Genomic DNA, 24,432 nt, shown 5'->3' with positions numbered 1-24,432 from the left:
GGACCAGAAATTTTTTATACTTCAGTTGCGCATTTAACATAAAGGCAAGTTGCATCCAGGTCAGTTACAGTTCACTTCAGATTAGTTATATAACAGTTTGTGGGAACATCGGACATAGTTTTGGTAATACGTAGACTTTTATAGAGTGGGAGGTAAAGTTGGGCTAAATTTCAGACTGAAACGAAAATACTGGAGAGGTTGCACAATTCAATATTCTATTTTACGTCTTGTTTTCGTATTTAACGTGCTCTGTTTCTAGATTTTGTGGGACAGATGCTTTCCAAAAGGTAATGATTACACTAATCAAATTTCGTAGTCTGTCCCTGAATTCCATTGCAGGATGGTAAGCACGATTTTGAAGTATACTGCCTGAAAAAAAAAAGCTCAAGCTCACGGAATACATGGCCTTGATGTCAGTATAATTTCGTTCACGTACACAGCATCGACGGGTGTGTAAATGATTAGAGTTGCAGTTCTCTATGATAAGTAGAAGGGCCACCAGAATGCGTTAGTGTTGTCCGTGTTTAGTGTTGTTACCAGGCAGGATATATAAGGACGTGAACAGCATCATACATCGAGCGATCTCTTTGAAGAACATGGAGATACCGCGTAATCGTGCGAGACAGCGTTATCAGCAGCAGACAGCGTTTGAAAGTGACCTCATTTTGGGTCTCCATTTCGGCGGCTGGTCGAATCGTGCAGTATCCAAGTTTATGGGACATTCGGATGTGTCAGTGGCCCGATGTCAGACTTCATGGGAATGCGAGGGCAGGCAGTCACGTCGTCAAGGTTCCAATCGATCGCGTCTGACCACAAGAACGGAAGATCGTCATATTGCGCACCAAGTACGTAGTGACCCCTTCACTTCTGCATCTGCCATTCAAGAACAAGTAATTGTCTCCCTGCAGTGTTCTGTATCATCCTAGTAGCAGCCGAACTAGGAGCAGCCGAACTAGGAAATGAAGCCCCTTGCGTAGGCTGTCGTTAACACAACAACACCAAAGGCTGCATTTGAAGTAATGCCGTGACCAGAAGCATGGACTGGTGATGAATGGTGTGGCATTGCATTCTTCATTCGGCACAGTCCCACGTGACGACCGCCAGCGAGTTGGCCGGAAATTTGGGGAGCGGTCCCATTCTTCCAAAGGTGTGGAGAGTCACAGGGGTGTTACTCCTGACGTCACGGTTTGGAGAGTTATCAGGCATGACTTAAGGGTGTAGTCCTGTTTGGATGCACGAAAAGTAGGTGATTTCAGTGATCTTTTTCAAGTAAAATAAAAAGGAATGCTAAAACTGTTGATGATAAAATTTTATTCCTTACACACCTGTTGTTATGAAATCATTTCTGTGTCCACATAGGACGCTCCCTGTAACCGCTGCACCAAGTGGAAGGACCCCCAGCACCCCATGACATTCATTGGTCATCGGCGGTAATTCTCGAAGCCCTCCTAATGAACCTGTAACAAAATAATCATGTATCAATGATTTTCAATATAATTTTCATCAACATACATAAGTTAACTGAAAAAGTTCTAACAAAATAGTGATATTGAAAAAAAAGTCGTTTCCTCCGCCCAAAACTTCGAGACTAAAGCGTGCACCGAAAATAAACTTTTGAAGACATCGCAAAACGGCTAGGTACGCTGATACAATTCAGTTTAGAATGCCGGCATCGAATTGTGATTAAAATCGTGTGTACTGTTCTTAAGTTACTTTTCCCGCCAATTTGAAAAATAAGTTTTCGAAGAAAACGCATTTTGTTTTTGCTTAAAATGTTCCATGGGATGTCTGCTTTATTGTGGTGTCCATCTCAAGTTCGCCAGAAATTTCGTTATTGAGCTACAATGCGATTTGTAAGAAAGTGTCTCCGAAATCACTCACAATCGACACGGCTGCCAAAGTGGCGGCAAGTAATTTCAACGACGACCTAACACGCATTATAAAGGTGCAAGAACTTCGGACCGGACCAGCCTGTTACACTGAAGCACAGAATTGGAAGGAAAGCATATCGAGCGAGCAGAGTAGTTACATTCCTTGTAGTTAATGTGCACATATCTTTAGTCAGCAAGTGAGCGATCCCTGAACCATAAAGCAATCCTTCAAAATCGAAAATGGAGTCCCCTTCCATCTTCTTCGTGGGCATGATGGTTCTACAGACATCTTTGGCAGCTTCTATCATCCACTACTCTGCTCGCTCGATATGCTTTTCTTCGGCTTTTGTGCTGAAGGTGAAACAGACTGACCCGGACTCGAATTCTAGCACGTTCAAAATGCTTGTTCAGTCGTCGCTGAAATTACGTGCTGCCACATTGGCCGCGATGTCGACTATTTTTTTCTTCGCTAAGTGGTTTTCGGAGACACTTTTCACAAATTGCATTGTTAGTCGATAAGGAAGTTTCTGGCGATCTTCGAGTGGACACCGCAATAGCGTAGACATCCCAGAGAACATTTTAAGCAAAAACAAAATCGATGTTTTGAAATTTTCAAGAGGACTGCCCCCTGAAGGTCACGATTGGCAGTGACTGAGGGAACTCTGACGGCACATCGGCACATCATGGACATCTCGCGTCCTCATGTGTGTCTCATGCGGCAGTAGGGTCGTGGTGCCTTTTTTGAACTGGACAATACTCATCCAGACATCATTCGGCTATGAACTGTCTGCGTGAAGTTGAGTTATCCCTGCAGCTAGCAAGATCCCCAGATCTGTCCCCGATATAACATGATGTGTAGGACTAGCTCGGACGTCAGGCAATGTGTATGTAGTTCCGCCTGTCTGCATCTGCAATTGGCCTCTGAAATCCATTATGTATGTAAGAAAAGTTATTTTCTATATAGCGTCTCTCGTTAAACGACGTGAGTTTGTTACAGTATCCAGCGCTAGTATCCAGGATATCAAGGGCCAGTGACAACAGTTGGGGGCCAGCGTGCCTGAAGACAGCATACGACGGATTATGACACCCTTGTCAACCGAATAGGTACTTGCATCCAGGCCAAAGGGGGATGCAACATCATAATGATAAGTGGGGCTTATACTGTCAAATACTTCGTAAATTTGGCTCGATTTTGTGAACTCTCAAATAACATCACATATCCTCTCAACCAGTTATGTTTCAGTACGTTTCCTCCTCCACTTCCGGCTGCTTCATTTTTTTGTCAGGCAATGAATATGTAGTACCACTCTCCATCTGCAATTGGCCTCTGAAATCAATTCTGTATATAAGAAAAGTTGTTTTCTATATAATGTCCCTCGATAAAAGACGTGACTTTGTTACAGACAGACATTTTTTTCTGGCAGTTCTCTCGACTGCTGCGGAAACATTTTCTTACCACATCAGGGAATGCATCATTCTATTTCAGTGTCCTATAGCATTTGAAAGTACAAGAAGAAGAAGAAATTTCCGAGGAACTAACAGTACCTGTACGTGACGGTACCATTACATCGTAGAGAAATCTTGTCATCTCAGGGGTGCGTGAGACGTTTAGAAATCTTAGAACTCAGAAAGACAAGTGTGCGAGGCATGAAAGAGAGTAGCCTTTCCTCCCCGACTGTGTCTGACGTGGTGTTCACACTGAAATTGTCGTAGAGAGGCCTACACCTTTCCTCCCTTCCCTCCTCCATTGTGTCTGACGTGGTGTTGACACTGAAATTGTCTGACACAGGCCTGCGCCAATGGGAAATGTCATTTAAGGAATTGGAAGAAATTACGAGCAAACTATGAATTTCACTCAGACTCGGCGATTTTGTGGGACCAATTTTAATAACTATCACATACTGTATTACAGTGGCGTTCGGGGACGAAAAGACCAGTCCAAGAAATACTAGCAATGGAAATGATGTAGTTGTACCTGAAGTAATTATGCTATTTTGCCAAATAAGCATATTTTTGGAGATCCGTGGCTATTATATGATAGAGAATGGTTATAACCTACGGCAACAACCAGTTACAGTTTGGTCTTGTTTCGCTTTGCAAAACCCCGCGTATTTTTCAAATGGCTAACTGACCCAGAAATTTAAGATCTGGAACCACTTTAAGATCGAAGCTGGATTATTGTGCAGAAATGGATTAACTAACGGAAAGAAGTGCATAATATTAAAAATGAGGATCATTGAAGATATTAGAAGAAACAAGTTTTGTACACATTAATTTATTCAATTAAAACAAATGGGAAATGCATCTGAGTAACAACCCCCGTAACTATTAAAAAGCTGCACTGCATGGATTACAACAAGTGAACCTGCTTGTTTTCCGAGTCTTGAGAACGTGTCCTTGAGGCGCACCTGGCATTCAAAAATGATCTTCAAGCTTCCAATTAAACGACATAATGACCGTTGCCCTGACAGCTAGATTGAGAAAGGTATGCATCTACCACAACACTGCTGGAGTTAGATAACTGCAATGATCTGACTAAATTCTGATCAAGGACTGTCCTAAAGTGCCGCTGCCGCTAATAAGGCTCACTGTAAATTATCAGCGTGAGGCATTCAGAGCAGTTCTCTCACAACTGCCTCTCCGAATTACAGGGCGAGAGACGTCGTTCTGCTGTTGCAAACTCTGGATCTCCCACAAACTCCTGCGTATATCCGTCGTTGTCTCTGTCTCCGGATGAATTCTTCCAAGCGCACTCGCCTCCATCCCCAGAGGAGCTCCTAATTTTCCAGCTGAGTCGTACAGCCCGCTTTCCTCTTCCCGGCAAACAAGTGTTTACCACCAGTCACTGTACAAGGATGCTCAGCCTGCTAATGACACAATGGCTTCTTCCACAAAAATCGTGACAAGAAAAACGCGCCGTGTCAAAACTCCGTGACATTCTGATCCACTCATCTTTTCTTGAAAACTTCTCCCTTCGATCAGTCTTAGTGACGTGCTACCAATAGTGTGTTTTCGTGCCAAACTGTTTTCGTAGCCCAACAGCTAGCCTCGCATCAAAGGAACTCGGAAAATAAAAATCTGCGCTCGAGTCTAGGCTCTTATTTTGCCACATTCCGTGTAATCTGATGAAGGAACTGTTCAGAACACGCAGAGTGTCGATCTCTAGCTAAAAGAAGTTTCTGCCATCGGCAGTGCTCAGCTGCTAGGCTGGAGACGAGTCATAAATGAACAGCACCGGTCCCCCGGTCATGACAATTTTTTTTTTTAAAAAAAGACCTGTACCTTGTTAAATGTAGTTGAGGTATGAAGCTAGTTAAAAGTCAGCACATACAGTCATCATTATTGCCACGATCCACCTCTTCATATTCCTCTTAGTGGAGTATAATTCTTGTATTAAATGGAAAAGGATATGCCAAATGGGCTGCTGCTTTTCAGTTTTAAATGAAACTCTAACATAAGTGAGTCCAAAACATGTGGTGCATCTATGTTTCATGTGTTGTTGCCAATCGACCACAACGTAGATCACTGTGAGTGAAGTTGAGAAGAAACAAACGAATGAGAAAGACGGTGAAACAGAAAAGTGGTCGAGGTGGTCGTTTCACGGCAACTCATCTGTACTATTGTGCTGTCAAGAGTTCCCTCAATCACTAGGAGTTGTTACCTGAAGTCACAGCTGATGGCTTCCCACACCATGGACGCCAGTAGCAACACGGCTGCGCCTCTCCAAACCATTGCAAGAATGGGATCTCATCCCAGCTCGCCGCCGTACTCGCTAACTACGGTCATCTGGGGCAGTGCAGAACCGCGATTCATTGCTGAACATAACGCTACACCATTCATTAGCAGCACGTGCTTCCCAGTCATGGCTCCATATCAAACACAGGGGCTTGTGTTGTGGTGTTAACGCAGTAATATCGGTGACAAACGACTCAAAACCGCCGCGTCCTCACATCTTACTGCCGTTGTTGTTGTTGTGGTCTTCAGTCCGAAGACTGGTTTGATGCAGCTCACCATGCTACTCTATCCTGTGCAAGCTTCTTGATCTCCCAGTACCTATTGCAACCTACATCCTTCTGAATCTGCTGACTGTATTCCTCTCTTGGTCTCCCTCTACGATTTTTACCCTCCACGCTGCCTCCAATACTAAATTGGTGATCCCTTGATGCCTCAGAACATGTCCTACCAACCGATCCCTTCTTCTAGTCAAGTAGTGCCACAAATTTCTCTTCTCCCCGATTCTATTCAATACCTCCTCATTAGTTATGTGATCTACCCATCCAATCTTCAGCATTCTTCTGTAGCACCACATTTCAAAAGCTTCTATTCTCTTCTTGTCCAAACTGTTTATCGTCCATGTTTCACTTCCATACATGGCTACACTCCATACAAATACTTTCAGGAATGACTTCCTGACACGTAAATTTATACTCGATGTTAACAAATTTCTGTTCTTCAGAAACGCTTTCCTTGCCTTTGCCAGTCTATATTTTATATCCTCTCTACTTCGACCATCATTAGTTATTTTCCTCCACAAATAACAAAAGTCATTTACTACTTTAAGTGTCTCATTTCCTAATCTATTTCCCTCAGCATCACCCGAGTTAACTCGACTACATTCCATTATCTTCGTTTTGCTTTTGTTGATGTTCATCTTATATCCTCTTTTCAAGACATTGTCCATTCCATTCAACTGCTCTTCCAGGTCCTTTGCTGTCTCTGACAGAATTAGAATGTCATCGGGGAACGTCGAAGTTTTTATTTCTTCTCCATGGATTTTAATTCCTATTCCGAATTTTTCTTTTGTTTCCTTTACTGCTTGCTCAATATACAGATTGAATAACATCAGGGATAGGCTACAACCCTGTCTCACTCAATTCCCAACCGCTGCTTCCCTTTCGTGCCCCTCGACTCATAACTGCCATCTGGTTTCTGTACAAATTGTAAATAGCCTTGATACCTCTGCAAAATTCTCAAAAGACGTGAAATATGTAAAATGAGGATAAATGATGCATTACATGCTACTACGATAACTATGCAGACATTTAGTTTGTCGAAGAATAAGTTTCATTTGCCTTTGTGGTTCAAATGGTTCAAATGGCTCTGAGCACTATGGGACTTAACAGCTATGGTCATCAGTCCCCTAGAACTTAGAACTACTTAAACCTAACTAACCTAAGGACAGCACACAACACCCAGCCATCACGAGGCAGAGAAAATCCCTGGCCCCGCCGGGAATCGAACCCGGGAACCCGGGCGTGGGAAGCGCGAACGCTACCGCACGACCACGAGATGCGGGCTTGCCTTTGTGAATGAAATAAATATTCGCTACGCGATGCACTGCCTCTACAAAAGGCACAGGAGGAATACCGAAGATCCCTACGCGAGGAATGTGCTATTGAATCAATAAAAGGTCAGAGACATCAGGAATGCAGAGATTTTAAAAATGTGCCACGTCATCCATGTCTCTGAAGTAAGAACATTTAGGCATACCGACTTGTGATCTTTTTGGGTCCTACAGGCTACGCTGGTGAGCGCGATGTTCATGGACGATTCGCCAGAGCGCTCATCAAACCAAATTTGAACATTCCTCTCATGCTGACTGAGGCCTTATTCTACAGCGTATTGTTTTGAGAATACCATTTGTATGAAGGGACCTTCCTCAGACACTGCCACCTGCAGCGCATCGAGATCAATCGAATCAATTTGTATTATAACTGAAAACTTTACAAAGAAGAAAACCATCCTGCACAGCTGTTTACAGACGATCTGGATCGATAGTCTCACGTTATCGAATCCGACCACTTGTCACAAAGAATAGGTTGCATCTAGCAGGAATTTTAACTCGGCAAGGGAGTGTGCGCTTCTGCCAAAGCAGTAGGTTTCATGTTTTCAGATCAGAGAGTTTGTAAGAGCGGCTTCATTGTCAGCCAAATCAAGATGCATACTGACTAGCAGCAGGTGTACCCACAGTCATGAAAAAGTCTCAGGCTCCATCATCATTCACTGCAGAACTAAAGTGAGTTGTTTCCTTCACCTCTAGCTCAAGTCCTGGGTACCTTCTTTGGTGGCAAGTGATTGCGAAAGGTATCGGACTTGAAGAAACACCAGGATATTGCTAGCTGACGTATCGGAGAGCTGTAGATAAGAGTGAAACCCGCTCGTTTTTGGATTAGTTCTCTTATCTCTCACCACAGTCGTTACTCTCTTGCTCTGTTGTATTTCATATGAAGGGTCACGTACGGAGTGGGGAAGTTGTCACGTGAGGAGGGAGACTTGCACCGACACGCACGAGTCGTGCGGATTGAACAGGTGTGGAGCGGAACGAACTCGCTGGCGACAACAACGGAACGTCTGTTAGAACGCCTGCGTCTTTTCCAGTCGGCCAGAGGCAGCGAAAATAGCCTGCCGGAGACAGCGGCGTGGGTGTGCGCCAAGCTGACGACCGCCACCGCCGGGCGCCGCACAAGAGAGGTAAGGCGGCCTCCGCCACTTGTCTACTGCACGTGACACCTGTCTAACGCTTCCAGCCCGCGTTTGTGGTTCAAAATACACGGCTGCACACCAGTTCTGTTTCGCTCTACATACACTAACTTCCACGAAACAACCATACCTGCCCTCATTTTCTGCAATTACTTTTTTCCCGCCTCGGCAGGGTACGCAACTCGTGCGACTTCGATCGAGAATCCACGAAGTCCGGCACACTACGTTGCTGTTCAAAGTTAATGTTCTAAATATCGGTTGTGCATAACTCTTCAAAGGCCACGAACCAACGTAGAAATTTTCATAGTCCTGCTGTTCTGAGTTACTCTACGACCACAACTGTCGAGAACTTCTCTAAGCTCCCGAACTCTTGAAGAACTTTAAGAGCCGCTAGAACTGTCACCAGAAAATTATCATACAGTCTAACCGCGAGTGGCACGCCGCTCATCCGCGCCCGTCTCGACTCACAGAGGTCGTACAGCGGACTGACCAGGGCCAACACGGCTGCTGCTCCTCGATGCGTCGCTACAAAAACCCACAAACTTACACATATTTTACATATTACTTATACAACTACACATCTAAACACTTTACATGACTCACACTTGCGGTGCGATACTTTTGAGATGTTAAAAATGCAGGTTTTCTTGTCTTTTAATAGTAAATCTAGTATAACGTCTTTCATTGGCTGTGTGCTAATTTTTTTAACGAATAAAAATTAAAGAACAACAGCCTTTAGTCACAGTCGTGATTTTATTTCAGTGCACGATGCATTTCGAGGCCTGGGGGCTCATCTTCCGGTGCTTTGGCACTTTCCAAACCTAAGTTGATACTGGTCCAAGCAAGATTACGTTAGTATATTAGAAAGTGGCACATTGTGGACTTAAAATTACAAAACTAAGATACACTCAAAAATAGCTTACTGTTTCCAGTAGTTGATACAAAGTGTTGAAGTACAAAATTACAATATTTAGGCAAACTGAAAAATAAATTACTATTTTCGGTAGTGGACATATATTTTGAAGTATAGTGTGAGTGGACATATTTGTTTAGTAAATGGTATCTATTTACAATTAATAATACAAGAGCGTTGTATCTTCTTTGAAATAACAACAGCTGCATATTTGTACGAATGCAGCATATTTACATTTAAATTCTTTGGCTTGTTCTGACTTCTGTTTACAAATGTGCTGTGTAATTGAAGGTGTATACATGTACATAAACATGTCTACTCATATTATACTTCAAAACCATATATATACTACTGGAAACAGCAATTTTTCCTATTTGTACTCACCAGTGCCACATTGTAATATACCAGTGTAAACTTACCAGGACCAGAATTAATCTAAATTTCGAAAAACAATTGTTGCGGACTGTCAAAGTACCTGAAGATGAGCACCCAGGGCTCGAAACGCGCTGTGTATTGAAACAAAATCACTATTGTGACTGAAGGGGGTTGCTCTTTCTTTTACGAAAGTAGTACAGTCACGGTAGAAACACTGACAACAATTGTGTCATTTGTCTGGAAGGACGTATTAATTTTACGTTTTTTGGAGTTGTTGTTGTTACTAATATTGTTTCTGAAATAGTTGCGGTATGCGATGGTGTGCGCCGACGGATGAGCTTTTTATGTGTTGTTGTATCTGTATTGTTTTAATTTTACCGTTTTCTATTTATATCTTCATTTTAATGGTGTCGTCAAGTTTGTGTACTGTATTTCCGTCCTATCAATGAGTTAACATGGTGTGAACCTTACATCATACATAAATAAAATGCACGCTACTAACTGTGGATTTTCTCCGCTCAAGTCTTATAATCCGTCATCAACACAGCGATTTTACAGGGTGTTGTTGTGACCTGAGAGCTAGCTCACGATAAGAGTGAAGTGGATAAGCTAACTGCTCGTGCAGATGTGGGCAAATAAAGGGTGTGGTTTATGCCTTCAGCAGCTCCAGTTCTTCTCGCACTTGGTCCGGTATCTTCCTCTACACACCGCACCACTTGCTCCTCCACATCCGGCGTGCAAAGTGCGCACGTCTACCTTGCTCTCAATGTGAATGGTACCGTGTCCAGAAATCTCTAGACCACATCTGCTGAACATACTTTCTGGTGATTTGCGGCGTCTGGAACGTGACGCGTGCCTGACGATGAACATAGTTGGCGAAACCACTCCAGAATATCGCGTCTATCATTTTCGGCATGGAATAATAGGACCCCGATTCACTGTCTGCTTTGTTCGCACTCTGCAGTACCGCTGCTCAGCACCGCCTCGAAACGATACGTACGGAATGGCTGATGCAGGAGGTAGTTGTAAGCCCAATGTCTGACAACATCTGTCAGAGCACTAAGTTCAGGAAAAAGCATAGCCAGTAATAAATGAGCAATGATCCCCAACAACGAGACTGCCAACACTGCTCGTCTTTCTTTCTTTCGCTACTGCCTTTATCCCGCATGGTGCGCGGGGTCAGCAGTGTTAAGTACGGATTTGGCATGGTTAATTTTTAAGGGATGGCCGGATGCCCTTCCTGCCGCCAACCCATACCCCCCGGGACGGAATTAGTATACCCCAGATGTCTGCGTCTAGTGTAAATCGTTAAATAGTGTGAATGTGTTGCAGATGTCTGCGAGTCGTGTAACTGAGGTGGAATGTGGGGACCAGCCCGGCATCCACCTAGTAGGACGTGGAAAACCGCCTAAAAATCACGTCCAGGGTGGCCGCCACACCGGCCCTCGTCGCTAATCCGCCGGGCGGATTCGATCCGGGGCCGGCGCTCGTACCCGAATCCAAGAAGCAGCGCATTAGCGCTCTCGGCTGCCCTGGCGTGTTCTAAGACTGCTCGTCTCCTGATCATAAGATGGCCTCTGCTTAAAAAAATATTCGTTTTCGGACACAGTTTTACCGGATCTTTTTCCTCTACCTTCGAGTTGTACAGCGAAGGGACTTCAAAAAGTAAGTTGACGTTATCACTGCAAGTCGAACGTGTGTGTGAATTCATAAGGGACCAAACAGCTAAGGTCATCGGTCCTTAGACTTACACATTACTTAAACTAAAACTAACGTATGCTAAGAACAACACACACACCCATGCCCGACGGAGGACTCGAACCTCCGGCGGGAGGAGCAGTGTAATCCGTGACATGGCGCCTCTAACCAGGCGGCCGCTGAGTGCGGCACGGTAAGTCAAGTAACTTTCATAGAATGGTGTAATATGTTGTGGATTGGCAAGACAGCCAACCAACTATGACAGGAAGCCGAAAGGCACGCAGGCTGGCGTGAGGTCTGTAACAGGACAAGGAAATGAGACTAGCAAAAAAGGAGGTAACTGGTAGAATACTTAACTTTAATCCATTAATGTTGAATGTAGCTCTTGTCTGTACATTATTTACAATATCAATAGTAACTGATAATGGCGCCTTGCTAGGTCGTAGCAAATGACGTAGCTGAAGGCTATGCTAACTATCGTCTCGGCAAATGAGAGCGTAATTTGTCAGTGAACCATCGCTAGCAAAGTCGGCTGTACAACTGGGGCGAGTGCTAGGTAGTCTCTCTAGACCTGCCGTGTGGCGGCGCTCGGTCTGCAATCACTGATAGTGGCGACACGCGGGTCCGACGTATACTAAAGGACCGCGGCCGATTTAAAGGCTACCACCTAGCAAGTGTGGTGTCTGGCGGTGACACCACATAATAGACGTCGTAGCAACGCAGACGGATGACATTATTTCTCAACGTAGTCACCAAAGTCTCTGTAAACAACGGCCGGAACGTAGTAGCAGTCGTTCAGTTACTCGACGATAGAAGTCCGGTCCTTGGTCACTGAGACAGTCGAGAAACGCTGTGTGAACTTTCTCATCGTTGGAAGATCTCATTCCACCCCCCCCCCCCCGCCTCCACCCCCCACCCCCCCGAAATGTTTCCTTCACCTTGTCGAATTGTCGGAAAGATGGGCACTGTCGCAGGGTGCAACATTTGGACTTGCCGATCTGATCACCCACATCTGTGTGGCCTTGGTCAAATCGTTGTGACCATTTCACTGCGGGTGGACGCGATATTGCATTTAGTCTCTATACCGTCACAATCTCACGGTGAATCTGTCTGTTTGCCCACAAGAATTGTACTGTCCCGCGTACCTGAACTTTCGGTGTGTCTGCAGTTGCCGCAATATTTCAATCCCACATTTTGGGGCACCTGTTAACCGTACCGCAACAGAACTGTCTCTGCAGACTGTAAATCGTGGTCTGGAGAGTTATGTGCCTCGTAAGTAGATAAAGGATGAAAAAGACCCCCCATGGTTTAATAATGAAATTCAGGGAATGCTGAGGAAGAAGAGGCTGTTGCACTCTCGGTTCGAAAGGGAACCCACAAATGACGACAATCGAAGGTTAGTAGAGATTCGAGCGTCTGTGAAAAGATCTATGCGCGGAGCTTACAACACCTACCACCGTCACACCTTAGCAAAAGATCGGCAGAGAACCCGAGGAAATTCTGGTCTTACGTTAAATCGCTAAGCGAATCTAATGCATTCATTCAGTCCCTTGTTGACCAGTCTGGAGTGCCAGTTGAAGAGAGCAAAATGAAAGCTAAAGTTTGAAATTTCACCTTCAAGAAATCGTTCACAGAGAAGAACAGTACAAACATTCCGTCGTTTGACCAAGATTTGAATCCCAGGTCCGGATGGAATCCCAGTTCGATTTTACAAAGAATATTCCACGCCACTGGCCCCTGATCTAGCTTGTATTTACCGCAAATCTCTCGCCCAGGGCAAAGTCCCAACTGACTGGAAAAAAGGCGCAGGTGATTCCAGTATATAACAAGGGGAAGGAAGGACCCGTAAAACTACAGACCAATATGCCTAACTTCTGTCTGCTGCAGAATCCTTGAATATAATAAACTTGCCGGCCGGGGTGGCCGAGTGGTTCTAGGCGCGATCGCTACGGTCGCAGGTTCGAATCCTGCCTCGGGCATGGATGTGTGTGATGTCCTTAGGTTAGTTAGGTTTAAGTAGTTGCCCGCATCTCGTGGTCGTGCGGTAGCGTTCTCGCTTCCCACGCCCGGGTTCCCGGGTTCGATTCCCGGCGGGGTCAGGGATTTTCTCTGCCTCGTGATGGCTGGGTGTTGTGTGCTGTCCTTAGGTTAGTTAGGTTTAAGTAGTTCTAAGTTCTAGGGGACTGATGACCATAGATGTTAAGTCCCATAGTGCTCAGAGCCATTTGAACCATTTTTTAAGTAGTTCTAAGTTCTAGGGGACTGATGACCTTAGAAGTTAAGTCCCATAGTGCTCAGAGCCATTTGAACCATTTTTTTTAATAATAAACTTCCTTGAGACTGGGAAGCTCATGTCCACGAATCAGAATAGTTTTAGAAGGCATCACTCGTGCGAAACTCAGCCCGTGCTTTTCTCGCATGATACACTGCGAACTATGGATGATGGACAACATTCAGATTCCATATTTATAGATTTCCGGAAAGCATTTGACACGGTGCCCCGTTGCAGGCCGTTAACGGAGGTACAGCATATGGAATAAGTTCACAGATATGTTGTTCTTGACGACGAGTGTTCGTCAGAAACAAGGGTATCGTCAGGAGTGCTCCAGAGAAGTGTGATAGGACCGCTGTTGTTCTCTGTACACATAAATGATTTGGCGGACAGGGTGGGCAGCAGTCTGTGGTTGTTTGCTGATGATGCTGCGGTGCACGGTAAGGTGTCGATGTTGAGTGAGTGCAGGGAGATACAAGACGACTTGGAAAAAATTTCCAGTTGGTGCGATGAATGGCAGCTAGCCCTAAGCGTGGAAAAATGTAAGTTAAAGAGGATGAGTAGGAAGAAGATACCTGTAATGTTCCGATACAGTATTACTAGTGTCGTGCTTGACGCAGTCAATTCGTTTAAATATCTGGGCATAGCATTGCAAATCATATGAAATGGAAGGAGCATATGAGTACTGTAGTGGGGAAGGCGAATGGCCGACTTCGGTTTATTGGGAGAAATTTAGCAAAGAGTGTTTGACCTGTAAAGGAAACCGCATATAAGACGCTGGTGCGAGCTAGTCTTGAGTACTGCTCTAGAGTTTGGGATCCATACCACGTAGAGCTGAAAGTAGACATCGAAGCAATTCAGAGGCCGGCTTTTAGATTTGTTACCGATAGGTCTGAATAACACGTGAGTATTACGTATGTGCTTCGGGAACTTAAAAGGGAATCCCTGAAGGGAAGGCGACGTTCTTTTTAGGAACACTGCTGAGAAAGTTTAGAGAACCGGCATTTAAAGATGACTGCAGTACTGCCACCAACATACATTGCGCGTAAGAACCACGAAGATAAGATACGAGAAATTAGGGCTCATATGGAGGCATATAGATAGTCGTCTTTCCCTCGCTCTGTTTGCAGGTAGAACAGGAAAGGAAATGACTAGTAGTGGTACAGGGTAGCCTCCGATACGCTCCGTACGGTGGCTTGTGGACTGTCTATTTAGATGTAGATGTAGAAGCGGGAACATCTACTCTCTCTTGCTAATGCGCCACCCTTGTTACACAACGACCTTCGCGTGAGACGTCAAGCGTAAGATATTTTCCGTATCTCACGCAAGAATGAAACACACCGTATAATGTCGTACATGTAACTACCAAAATATTGGTAAACATGAATGGTCAGTCACATTTTCATTTGCAAATTCTGGAGAAGTGTACGCAGTTCACTGACTTCTCATGTTAAGTTCATACCGATGAATCAGTGAAAGGCAACACTCAGCAGCCCAAGCAAGCAATGTAAGCCCAAATTAATCTGCTCTGAGAGTGAAAAATATTTTTACAAATTCCCACGACATATTTACATATCACGACTAACTTTCCTGAAATAACTTCGGTGACTAGAACTAACTAACAAGGATAGGTAGTTTATATGGAATGTAACAGCCTCTCTTTTAGGATCAAATGACATTTCTCTTCGAGTTTTTCGATCAATAATAAGTTTCCTTGATGTAAACACTGAAGTCTAGATAGTGACTGCCCCATTAGAAAGGTAACCCTGTCATTGTTGTGCAGTTTGTTTTCACCAATTGGCTGTCAAAAATTCTGTAGTGCAAGTCCGGATGTTCTTATACCCAGTAACGTATACATTTCTTCATTCCTTTTGTATAGATTCCTACAGTCACATCCCCTTCACTATTGCGAAAGTCACAATACAGCCTCTGACGGAGCGTTTGTGTTAGCCATCATAATTCACTTGTGAAAGACAAACAAGTGTAACTTCTCTGTAGTCCCCTTGCCCCCGATTATCTTTGATGTAGTCCTCTTGGTCAACACGTCAAAATATGTGAGTTGTCGCAGATTATTAATGGAATCTTACGGAAAGGTGAGGGATCTGAATTTAAAAATAATCCCCGGTGATGCATAAGGCTGTTTTGTTTTCACTTACTGGAGATTGTTAAGAGTTTGTGACGCTTTCACCGTGACCGCACAAAACATTGACTTGTTCTCGACCTGTTCCCTTAATCCTGTAAGGAAAGAGTCAAATATGTCTGCAGGTACTATATGTTTACCACTTTCTCGACGGCTAATACATTTAGAAACTAAAATTCATTTTTCAGTTCCAGTGTTCTGACTTATTAACTGATCAACTGCTTCAGTATCTTACCTGGCAATTAATGAAATATGACTACACGACAAGGGCGATCTAAATGAAATTCGAAACGGAAATAATCTTCACCCTCTGGATCTCTATAAATGTCCGTCTCCGTAGTTAAGTGGTCAGCGCTCTTGATTGCCCTGTGGGGGACTCGGGTTCGTTTCCTGGAATTTCCCTGGATTTTTCCTTGGTAGAAGGACTGGTACGAAGTGCTCTCAGCCTCGTGAAGACACCTGAGGAATCTATCGACCCAATATTAGCGGTTCCAGGATCAAGAAACCCGACAATGACTGGCAGAGCGGTGTGCTAACTACATCCCCTTCTATACCGCATTCAGTGACACCATTAGCAGAGGATGACACAGCGGTCGGTCGGGACCCTCTCGGCTCGTCTACGGCCAGAATGCGAAACTTTACCTTTTCCTTTATATCTGCAAACAGCATCTTATTCACATTTGATCAGCTTGCAATTTTCCACAACTGCTGCCAGATTTTAGAATAGTTCCCCGAAACCTATTCGATTTTGAAATTTGCTGACAGCCAACAACCATCTACCATCTGAAAATGTAAATCGTGGGGAATGCTCATGCCGACTGAGCTTTCGAGGCCCACAGTTGAATCCGTCTGTAAGCCTCACGATAGTGTTCACTCTGCGACATTGCTATAGTCTTCTTTACATTTTTTTTATAATGGAGTTTGAGAGTTTTTTTCTTGTTATCCGACCTTTACTTCGTAACTGGCACCAATTTCACTGAAGATTAACTTTTCCCAACTATTTCAGTTCTAAGGATAGTGACGAAAACTAATATAAAATTTTCTTTTGTTTCAGGATCGTCAACCGCTCTTTGGAAGCAAAGGTGAGTACGACAAAGTGCCTCACGTGGGTATTTGCACACTGTTATTAATTAATATGGACGCTAAATGTGGACTACAAGCAATATAGACGAGAGAAAATAGAAGATTTTGGTGTTTTAGAAGATTATATTCGTAGATCTTCATAGATTAGATGGATAAATAATGAACTCACACTAATTATAATCTGGAAGAAAGAAAGGAATTTTCTGTCAGAATGTGACTAAAAGGTGTAGATTGATAGGGCGCATTCTGAGACATCAGGGAAAAGTTCATTTCGTAATGGAGGTAAGGATAGTAAGGTGCTAAAAAAAGATTAGAGGGAAACCAAGGGCTGAATGCAGGAAGTAGATTAAAGTGGACGATGACACTTTGGCCACAGATTTTACAAATACACAGCGCAGTATCTTAACATGTAAATTTAATGGAATAATTAATTGTAATGTACATCGTAGATGAGCTCAAAAATCTGCTTCCCATTTGAGTCCACCACAGCAGGCGCACGTCTTGTCGCCCGCTCGACGCCTGATCTGTTCTCCAATACCATCCGCAGTTGACGCCGCCTGCATCCACCACCAGACCGAGGCCTCAGATTATAGATGCTGTGACAGTTCAGTACGCGAAAGTCCAAGTGTGTGAGGTCATGGATCTTGTAGAAAACCGAAAATTGGGACATCTCTGTGTCCAAGAAAGACGCTGTCCGAGGCACAAAGAATAACAGGTGTGAGCACTACCTTACTAGATAAAGACCTTTGGCTAATGAGCATTTAATTGAGGTATGTGACACACATCTCAATTGTGAAGGTAATTTATATGGTCAAAGAGCCATTAATATGATCAGTTTTGAAGAGCGTCATTCCAGCGTGTGTGTTCACATGCGTTATGTTTATATATACATGCAAACACACACACACACACACACACACACACACACACACACACACACACACTGAGAAAGAGACACAAGAAGTTAATCGGAGAATTCCGCCATCTTGTATCCCCCCGCAAAGGTAAAAGAATCTGCTTAGTAGATGGCAAGTGTTTTGGTGTATGATTTAGCCTAACTCACTGCATAATTTCAGTCGACCCAATCCCAAAGAAAGCAGGCGTTGACAGATGTGAAAATCACCGAACTATCAGTTTAATAAATCACAGCTGCAAAATACTAACACGAATTCTTTACAGACCCCGACCTCGGGGAAGATCAGTTTGGATTCCGTAGAAATATTGGAACACGTGAGGCAATACTGACCTTACGACTTATCTTAGAAGAAAGATTAAAGAAAGGCAAACCTACGTTTCTAGCATTTGTAGACTTACAGAAAGCTTTTGGCAATGTTGACTGGAATATTCTCTTTCAAATTCTAAAGGTGGCAGGGGTAAAATACAGGGAGCGAAAGGCTATTTACAATTTGATTTGAGACTTTCTCGGTGTATTCCATTCGTGAAATCTTCTCGGGTGATCAGCCGAGTAAAGGCGTCGTCTTCTCGCAACGTTTCGAAGGGTTTCGTACCCATCATCTTCAAGCGAAGTGAAGTCACTTCGCTTGAAGATGATGGGTACGAAACCCTTCGAAACGTTGCGAGAAGACGACGCCTTTACTCGGCTGATCACCCGAGAAGATTTCACGAGTATTTACAATTTGTACAGAAACCAGAGGGCAGTTATAAGAGTTGAGGGGCATGAAAGGGAAGCAGTGGTTGGGAAGGGAGTGAGACAGGGCTGTAGCCTCTCCTCGATGTTATTCAATCTGTATATTGAGCGAGCAGTAAAGGAAACAAAAGAAAAATTCGGAGTAGGTATTAATATCCATGGAGAAGAAATAAAAACTTTTAGGTTCGCTGATGACATTGTAATTCTATCAGAAACAGCAAAGGACTTGGAAGAGCAGTTGAACGGAATATACAGTGTCTCGAAAGGAGATATAAGATGAACATCAACAAAAGCAAAACGAGGATAATGGAATGTAGTCGAATTAAGTCGGGTGATGCTGAGGGAATTAGATTAGGAAATGAGACACTTAAAGTAGTAAAGGAGTTTCGCTATTTGGGGAGCAAAATAACTGATGATGGTCGAAGTAGAGGGGATATAAAATGTAGACTGGCAATGGCAAGGAAAGCGTTTCTGAATAAGAGAAATTTCTTAACATCGAGTATTGATTTAAGTGTCAGGAAGTCGTTTCTGAAAGTATTTGTATGGAGCGTAGCCATGAATCGAAGTGAAACATTGACGATAACTAGTTTGGACAAGAAGAGAATAGAAGCTTTCGAAATGTGGTGCTACAGAAGACTGATGAAGATTAGATGGGTAGATCATATAACTAATGAGGAGGTATTGAATAGGATTGGGGAAAAGAGAAGTTTGTGGCACAACTTAACTAGAAGAAGGGATCGGTTGGTAGGACATGTTCTGAGGCATCAAGGGATCACCAATTTAGTATTGGAGGGCAGCGTGGAGGGTAAAAATCGTAGAGGGAGACCAAGAGATGAATACGCTAAACAGATTCAGAGGATGTAGGTTGCAGTAGGTACTGCAGTCTCAGGGCTGAAGACCACAACAACAACAACGCTGCTGCGCATTTTCTTGTGTAGACACATTCATACACTGACGGAAACGGTCAGTGTTGAACCATGAAAACCTGAGCCGAGCACCACCAAACTGATACGCCATTATTGTCGCACCTGTGGGATCCGCCGACGAAAATGTCGTCCTCTTGCGATCTTTCCAGTGCAGAAAAAAGCCGCTCCTTCGGAGGAAGAACTGACTACATGATGACTGTTGGGTGTGCGTAACGTTAATAGAACTTGTCAGGCGGAGCTCGCAACACAGGGTGCCTAGACGGGTCCACGAGCAGCTTATCACCATCTTTCTGACTTTGTAAAAGGTCGAATGATTCGCCTGAGGGATATGGGAGTATCACATCGACAGATCTGACTGCAGATCGAGTGGTGACACGATGTATTGAGGACAACACTGCGCCAAGAAAACTGGGAAGGCGTCTCTAAAGAAGGAGCAGACCACGAGAATATCGCCGCGCTGCTCTACTACCTCTGACGTATAGATGGATGAAAAACAAGTGAAGTCAGGGCAGAGGCAACAGGCAGAATTGACGGGAACATATTACCGTCAAGGTGGGTTGAGGTCTCAAGCTGACATCCGTCACTGACCGCTGACACCACACCACCGAGTGTTGATGGTATAGAGCCAGAGCGAACTGGAACGTTGAGCCATGGCCGGCTCGGATCGATCCCGTTGTATCAAAGCAATCAGTCTCGTCGTACCAAAGAGCTTTGTCTCTGACCGCAGAAGGGCAGTGCGGCCGAGCCTACGGGAGAAGTGTGGAGTGTCTGATGTTAGGCTAGGTTAGGTCAGCTTCCGCCAGGAAGAGGTTCCAGACAGTCAGTGGGGCTAGACACCGCGACGCTGGCGCAACCAGTGGCCGTTGGTAGCGGGGCACAAAAAGGATGTGCAGTCTTGAGAAGAATGCCCCTGATCGTTTTAGAGTTGATTCCATGCTGGATTATGGACTACGCTACAGGTCAGGGATGCAACTGCATCAGAGAGACTGCGCGTCGGTCGATGTTACTGGTGAGGACTTGCGTTTGAACGCTGTGTCCCCTGATATCTAGTTGGCTCCTGGTCGTGCTGCGATTAAAGCCACACACCGGTTGCGGCTACAGTTAACTGATCAAAACCTTCTCTGTTGATATTATTGTTTAATCTGAAATAAACTCAAGCGGCACTTATGTACGCTCAGTTACGTAATCTGGTCATGATCTGTTGCTCGTTGACGTGCTTTTTTAAATTTTCACTCTAAACTTCACGGACTGTACGAACTGCAGTGATTCAGCTAAATTTGTTGCTAGTAGTTCTCAACTGGTATGTCTCGTAGAAATTGACTGCATATTTACTATCGTGATTGGTGCGTACTGGTGTAAAGAACGGTTCTGACTATTGTTCATATTGGGTGACAATTATTAAATTTGTTGCAAACTACAGCGTGCAAACACTTTATTCAACATTTAAACGTCACAACAGATATTCGGCTTTAGGTTATGACATAATCGATATGCCTGCCATCATTGTCGATGATGTGGTGCAGACGAATAGCGAAATTCTGCGTGACCCACTGAAGTGTCGGAATATCGATGCTGTCGGTGACCTCCTAAATGGCTCTCTTTAGCTCAGAAATACTTTTGGGATTATTGCTGTACACCTTGTCTTTAATGTAGCCACACAAAAATAGTCGCTTGTGTTAAGATCCGGAGAACATGGCGACCAATCGAGGCCCGTGACAGTCGCCTCTGGGTACCACAGAGCCACAGTGCGGTCCCCGAAGTGCTCCTCCAGGACATCAAACACTCTCCTGCTTCGATGGGGTCGAGCACCGTCTTACATTAACCACATTTTGTCGAAATCGGGGTTACTTTGGATAGTGGGGATGAAAGCACCTTCCAGAACCTTCACGTATTGTTTGATAGCCACCGTCCCATCAAAGAATATCGCACGTATTATTCCATGACTGGAGATTGCACACCACACAGTCAACCGTTAAACAGACTTCTCGACCGCGAAATGTGGATTCTCAGTCCCTCAAATGCGTCAATTTGACGAGCCCATCCAAATGAAAGAGGACTTCGGTACACCAACAACAAGGTGCATGCGCAAACTAATTCCCATCATGCCCAGAGGCCAGCTGTGCAGTTTGAACGTCCTAACGCAAACCGTTCAGAAGTTATGACGATTTTATTTCATATAGTTCAATAACTGTCAGCCTGTAAGTGTCACTCTGCTACTTCCTGTACTGTGTTTGCCCGGTTCGTGTGGTGACGGAGGAATCTGTTTGTTTCCTTTCCTTCAGCAGTGATTTGCCTACAGTTACTTTCACTTGAAAAGATATGTCACTCGCAGAATTTCCATGTTATAAAACACATATCTCATTTTTGCCAGATATTAGTTTATTGGTTGTAATCCATGTCAAAAAAGGAAGGAAACAATTTTTTATAGTCTCGTTACGTGACTACCGATTAGGTAAAATTATTTTTTTGCATTATAATTCAGTCAGTATGAATTTTAATTCAATTAAGAATCAAGTCAAAATTAAAGAAGTTGAGGCATTTTTCCTTTAAGGTTTATTGTGCTATCAGATCAGGTTTGGTGTACATAAAAGTAAACTTATTGTTATCCTTTTTTAAAATTTTTGCAAAGGGCGTAATTTTATGTTTCACTGTTTGGTTATTGTAACGTGTCAGATTTCCTTGCAACGCTCTGGGTTAAAATAAATACCTTATGGGAGTTTTAAATTTGTTGTCTTTGCTGCCAGACATTACGACCCCTGGGGTCTTGCTTCCCTTGCCCAACAGTTGATTAAGTGGGTTCAAACATTTTATGCCATTCTCTGGTATTTAGCGATGAATCTCGCTTCTCTTTGTTTCTGTCACATCAGCGACAACGTGTTCATAAATGAACTGGTCAAAGGTCACAAGCCCACCTCAGACGCTTTGAAGAATGTACGAATTAATGAATGATCTGTCTGGTACCCTGTTTTGTCACCCATACAGCATACATAGGATGCGATGGAAATATGTAGGTTATACTTTCATACGAGCGTTCATCCAGCAGTTTTCATGAAATCACACAGCGTGTGTTTCAGGCATGGCAGGGAATTCCTCAAGATGACATTCCGAGGCTGTCTGATTCGATGCCATAAAGAACACAAGAGTATATTCGTGACCTAGTATTGATGTCGATGGTAGACGTCACTTCCGAAAGGAATGATTGCTTGATGTTTATCGATCATTATTTGATGGAATGGTCCGCAAAGTATGAGAAATACCGGACACTGCACAATCAGTGCAGTTGAAACCTTCCCGTCTCCTCTACATCTCTTTTGTTACGCAACCTTCCCTTTTACAATTACCTACGAAACCTTCCCTTAGAATTACTGTCTCTTGCTTAATAATAACAAATGAAATCTTCCCCTTGAAGTTAATTCTCTTTCTCAATCTTAGCATACAAATTTAAATGCTGCTTATTAAAAGTGATGTTCTGATTATTTCGACGAAACATAGAATGTGTCGTCGTCGCGGCCCTCAGTCGTTACGCCGGCCGCGGTGGTCTAGCGGTTCTAGGCGCTCAGTCCGGAGCCGCACGACTGCTACGGTCGCAGGTTCGAATCCTGCCTCGGGCATGGATGTGTGTGATGTCCTTAGGTTAGTTAAGGTTAAGTAGTTCTAAGTTCTAGGGGACTGATGACCATAGATGTTAAGTCCCATAGTGCTCAGAGCCATTTGAACCAATCAGTCGTTACCTGCAATAACCCAAAACTGTTCCTTACCTTATTTTACGGATACTGGATCGTCATCTGACTGCTACATCGAGCTGCGGCATGAATATACTTACTCTGGTTTACTATACTCTGTTAGCTGCTGGTGGGCTGTCGTAATAAGTGGCTGTATTTATTACCAAAGCTGACGCTATTCTTTAATAGCAAAGCTGACGTTACTCTTTAATTAACTTGACTGAAGTTACGTAATTCATAGTTAAACTTTTTATTGACAACAATAAAATTTTGTAGAGTTTTACGTTGATGGTTTTTGGGATGGATTATAATCAGTAATGCAATATTGCTGGCAAAAATTAATTATATTCTGAATGAAATGATTTTACAAATGTTCAAATGGGACTTACTTTTTACAATAATCTTACAACTAGCATTGCGCAAACATACCTTCAATAGTCTTGAGTTTCTCAAAAATAATTCAATAATATTAGTTCCTCTTATGATAATAGTTAGCTGATGTCTCTGTACATCCATTTATAATCTCTTGTAAATCATAGCTGGTGGCTGGCAGGCACACCGCTCCTCTCAACCTCTCGCTTCAGACCTGCTACCGACTCGATTCACTTCTCGCTTACTACTGACTTCCTACGAACACTAAAGTGCGGTCTCTCCCGCCAACAATGCTTTCTGGTGCAGACAATCCCTGCTACCATCACAAAATGTATCAGTGCGCGGTCTTTCCCGATCTTTTCTTAAAATGTATCCATACGCGGTCTCTCCCGCCCTTTTTAAAATTATATCAATGAGCGGTCTCTCCTGCCAACAATACTTTGGTGCAGAAATTCCCTACCACCACAATTATTTCCAACATGACAAATATTAATTACTACTCCGTAATCCTATTAATAAAATATGTTGTTGTTGTGGTCTTCAGTCCTGGGACTGGTTTGATGCAGCTCTCCATGCTACTCTATCCTGTGCAAGCTTCTTCATCTCCCAGTACCTACTGCAGCCTACACCCCTCTGAATCTGCTTAGTGTATTCATCTCTTGGTCTCCCCCTACGATTTTTACCCTCCACGCTGCCCTCCAATGCTAAATTTGTGATCCCTTGATGCCTCAGAATATGTCCTATCAACCGATCCCTTCTTCTAGTCAAGTTGCGCCGCAAATTTCTCTTCTCCCCAATTCTGTTCAATACCTCCTCATTAGTTACGTGATCTACCCATCTAATCTTCAGCATTCTTCTGTAGCACCACATTTCGAAAGCTTCTATTCTCTTCTTGTCTAAACTATTTATCGTCCATGTTTCACTTCCATACG

General features: G+C 43.7%; 1 protein-coding gene across 3 annotated transcripts in view; it reads left to right on the top strand.

Annotated features, from left to right (window-relative positions):
* LOC124612947 (Na(+)/H(+) exchanger beta-like) overlaps positions 1–24,432 on the top strand; it is a 1,149,910-nt gene that overhangs the window by 185,025 nt on the left and 940,453 nt on the right. For 2 of the 3 annotated variants that reach the window (XM_047141462.1, XM_047141460.1), the window contains exon 2: positions 16,804–16,831. The gene's annotated coding sequence lies outside the window, so the exon portion shown is untranslated. Of the gene's footprint in view, positions 1–8,321; positions 8,343–16,803; positions 16,832–24,432 lie in introns of those variants that run through there. The other variant, XM_047141461.1, reaches the window with a different exon arrangement.

This window comes from Schistocerca americana, chromosome 4 (genome assembly GCF_021461395.2).
Source record: "Schistocerca americana isolate TAMUIC-IGC-003095 chromosome 4, iqSchAmer2.1, whole genome shotgun sequence".
Taxonomy (NCBI): domain Eukaryota; kingdom Metazoa; phylum Arthropoda; class Insecta; order Orthoptera; family Acrididae; genus Schistocerca; species Schistocerca americana.
This window is presented reverse-complemented; position numbering and strand designations above follow the sequence as displayed.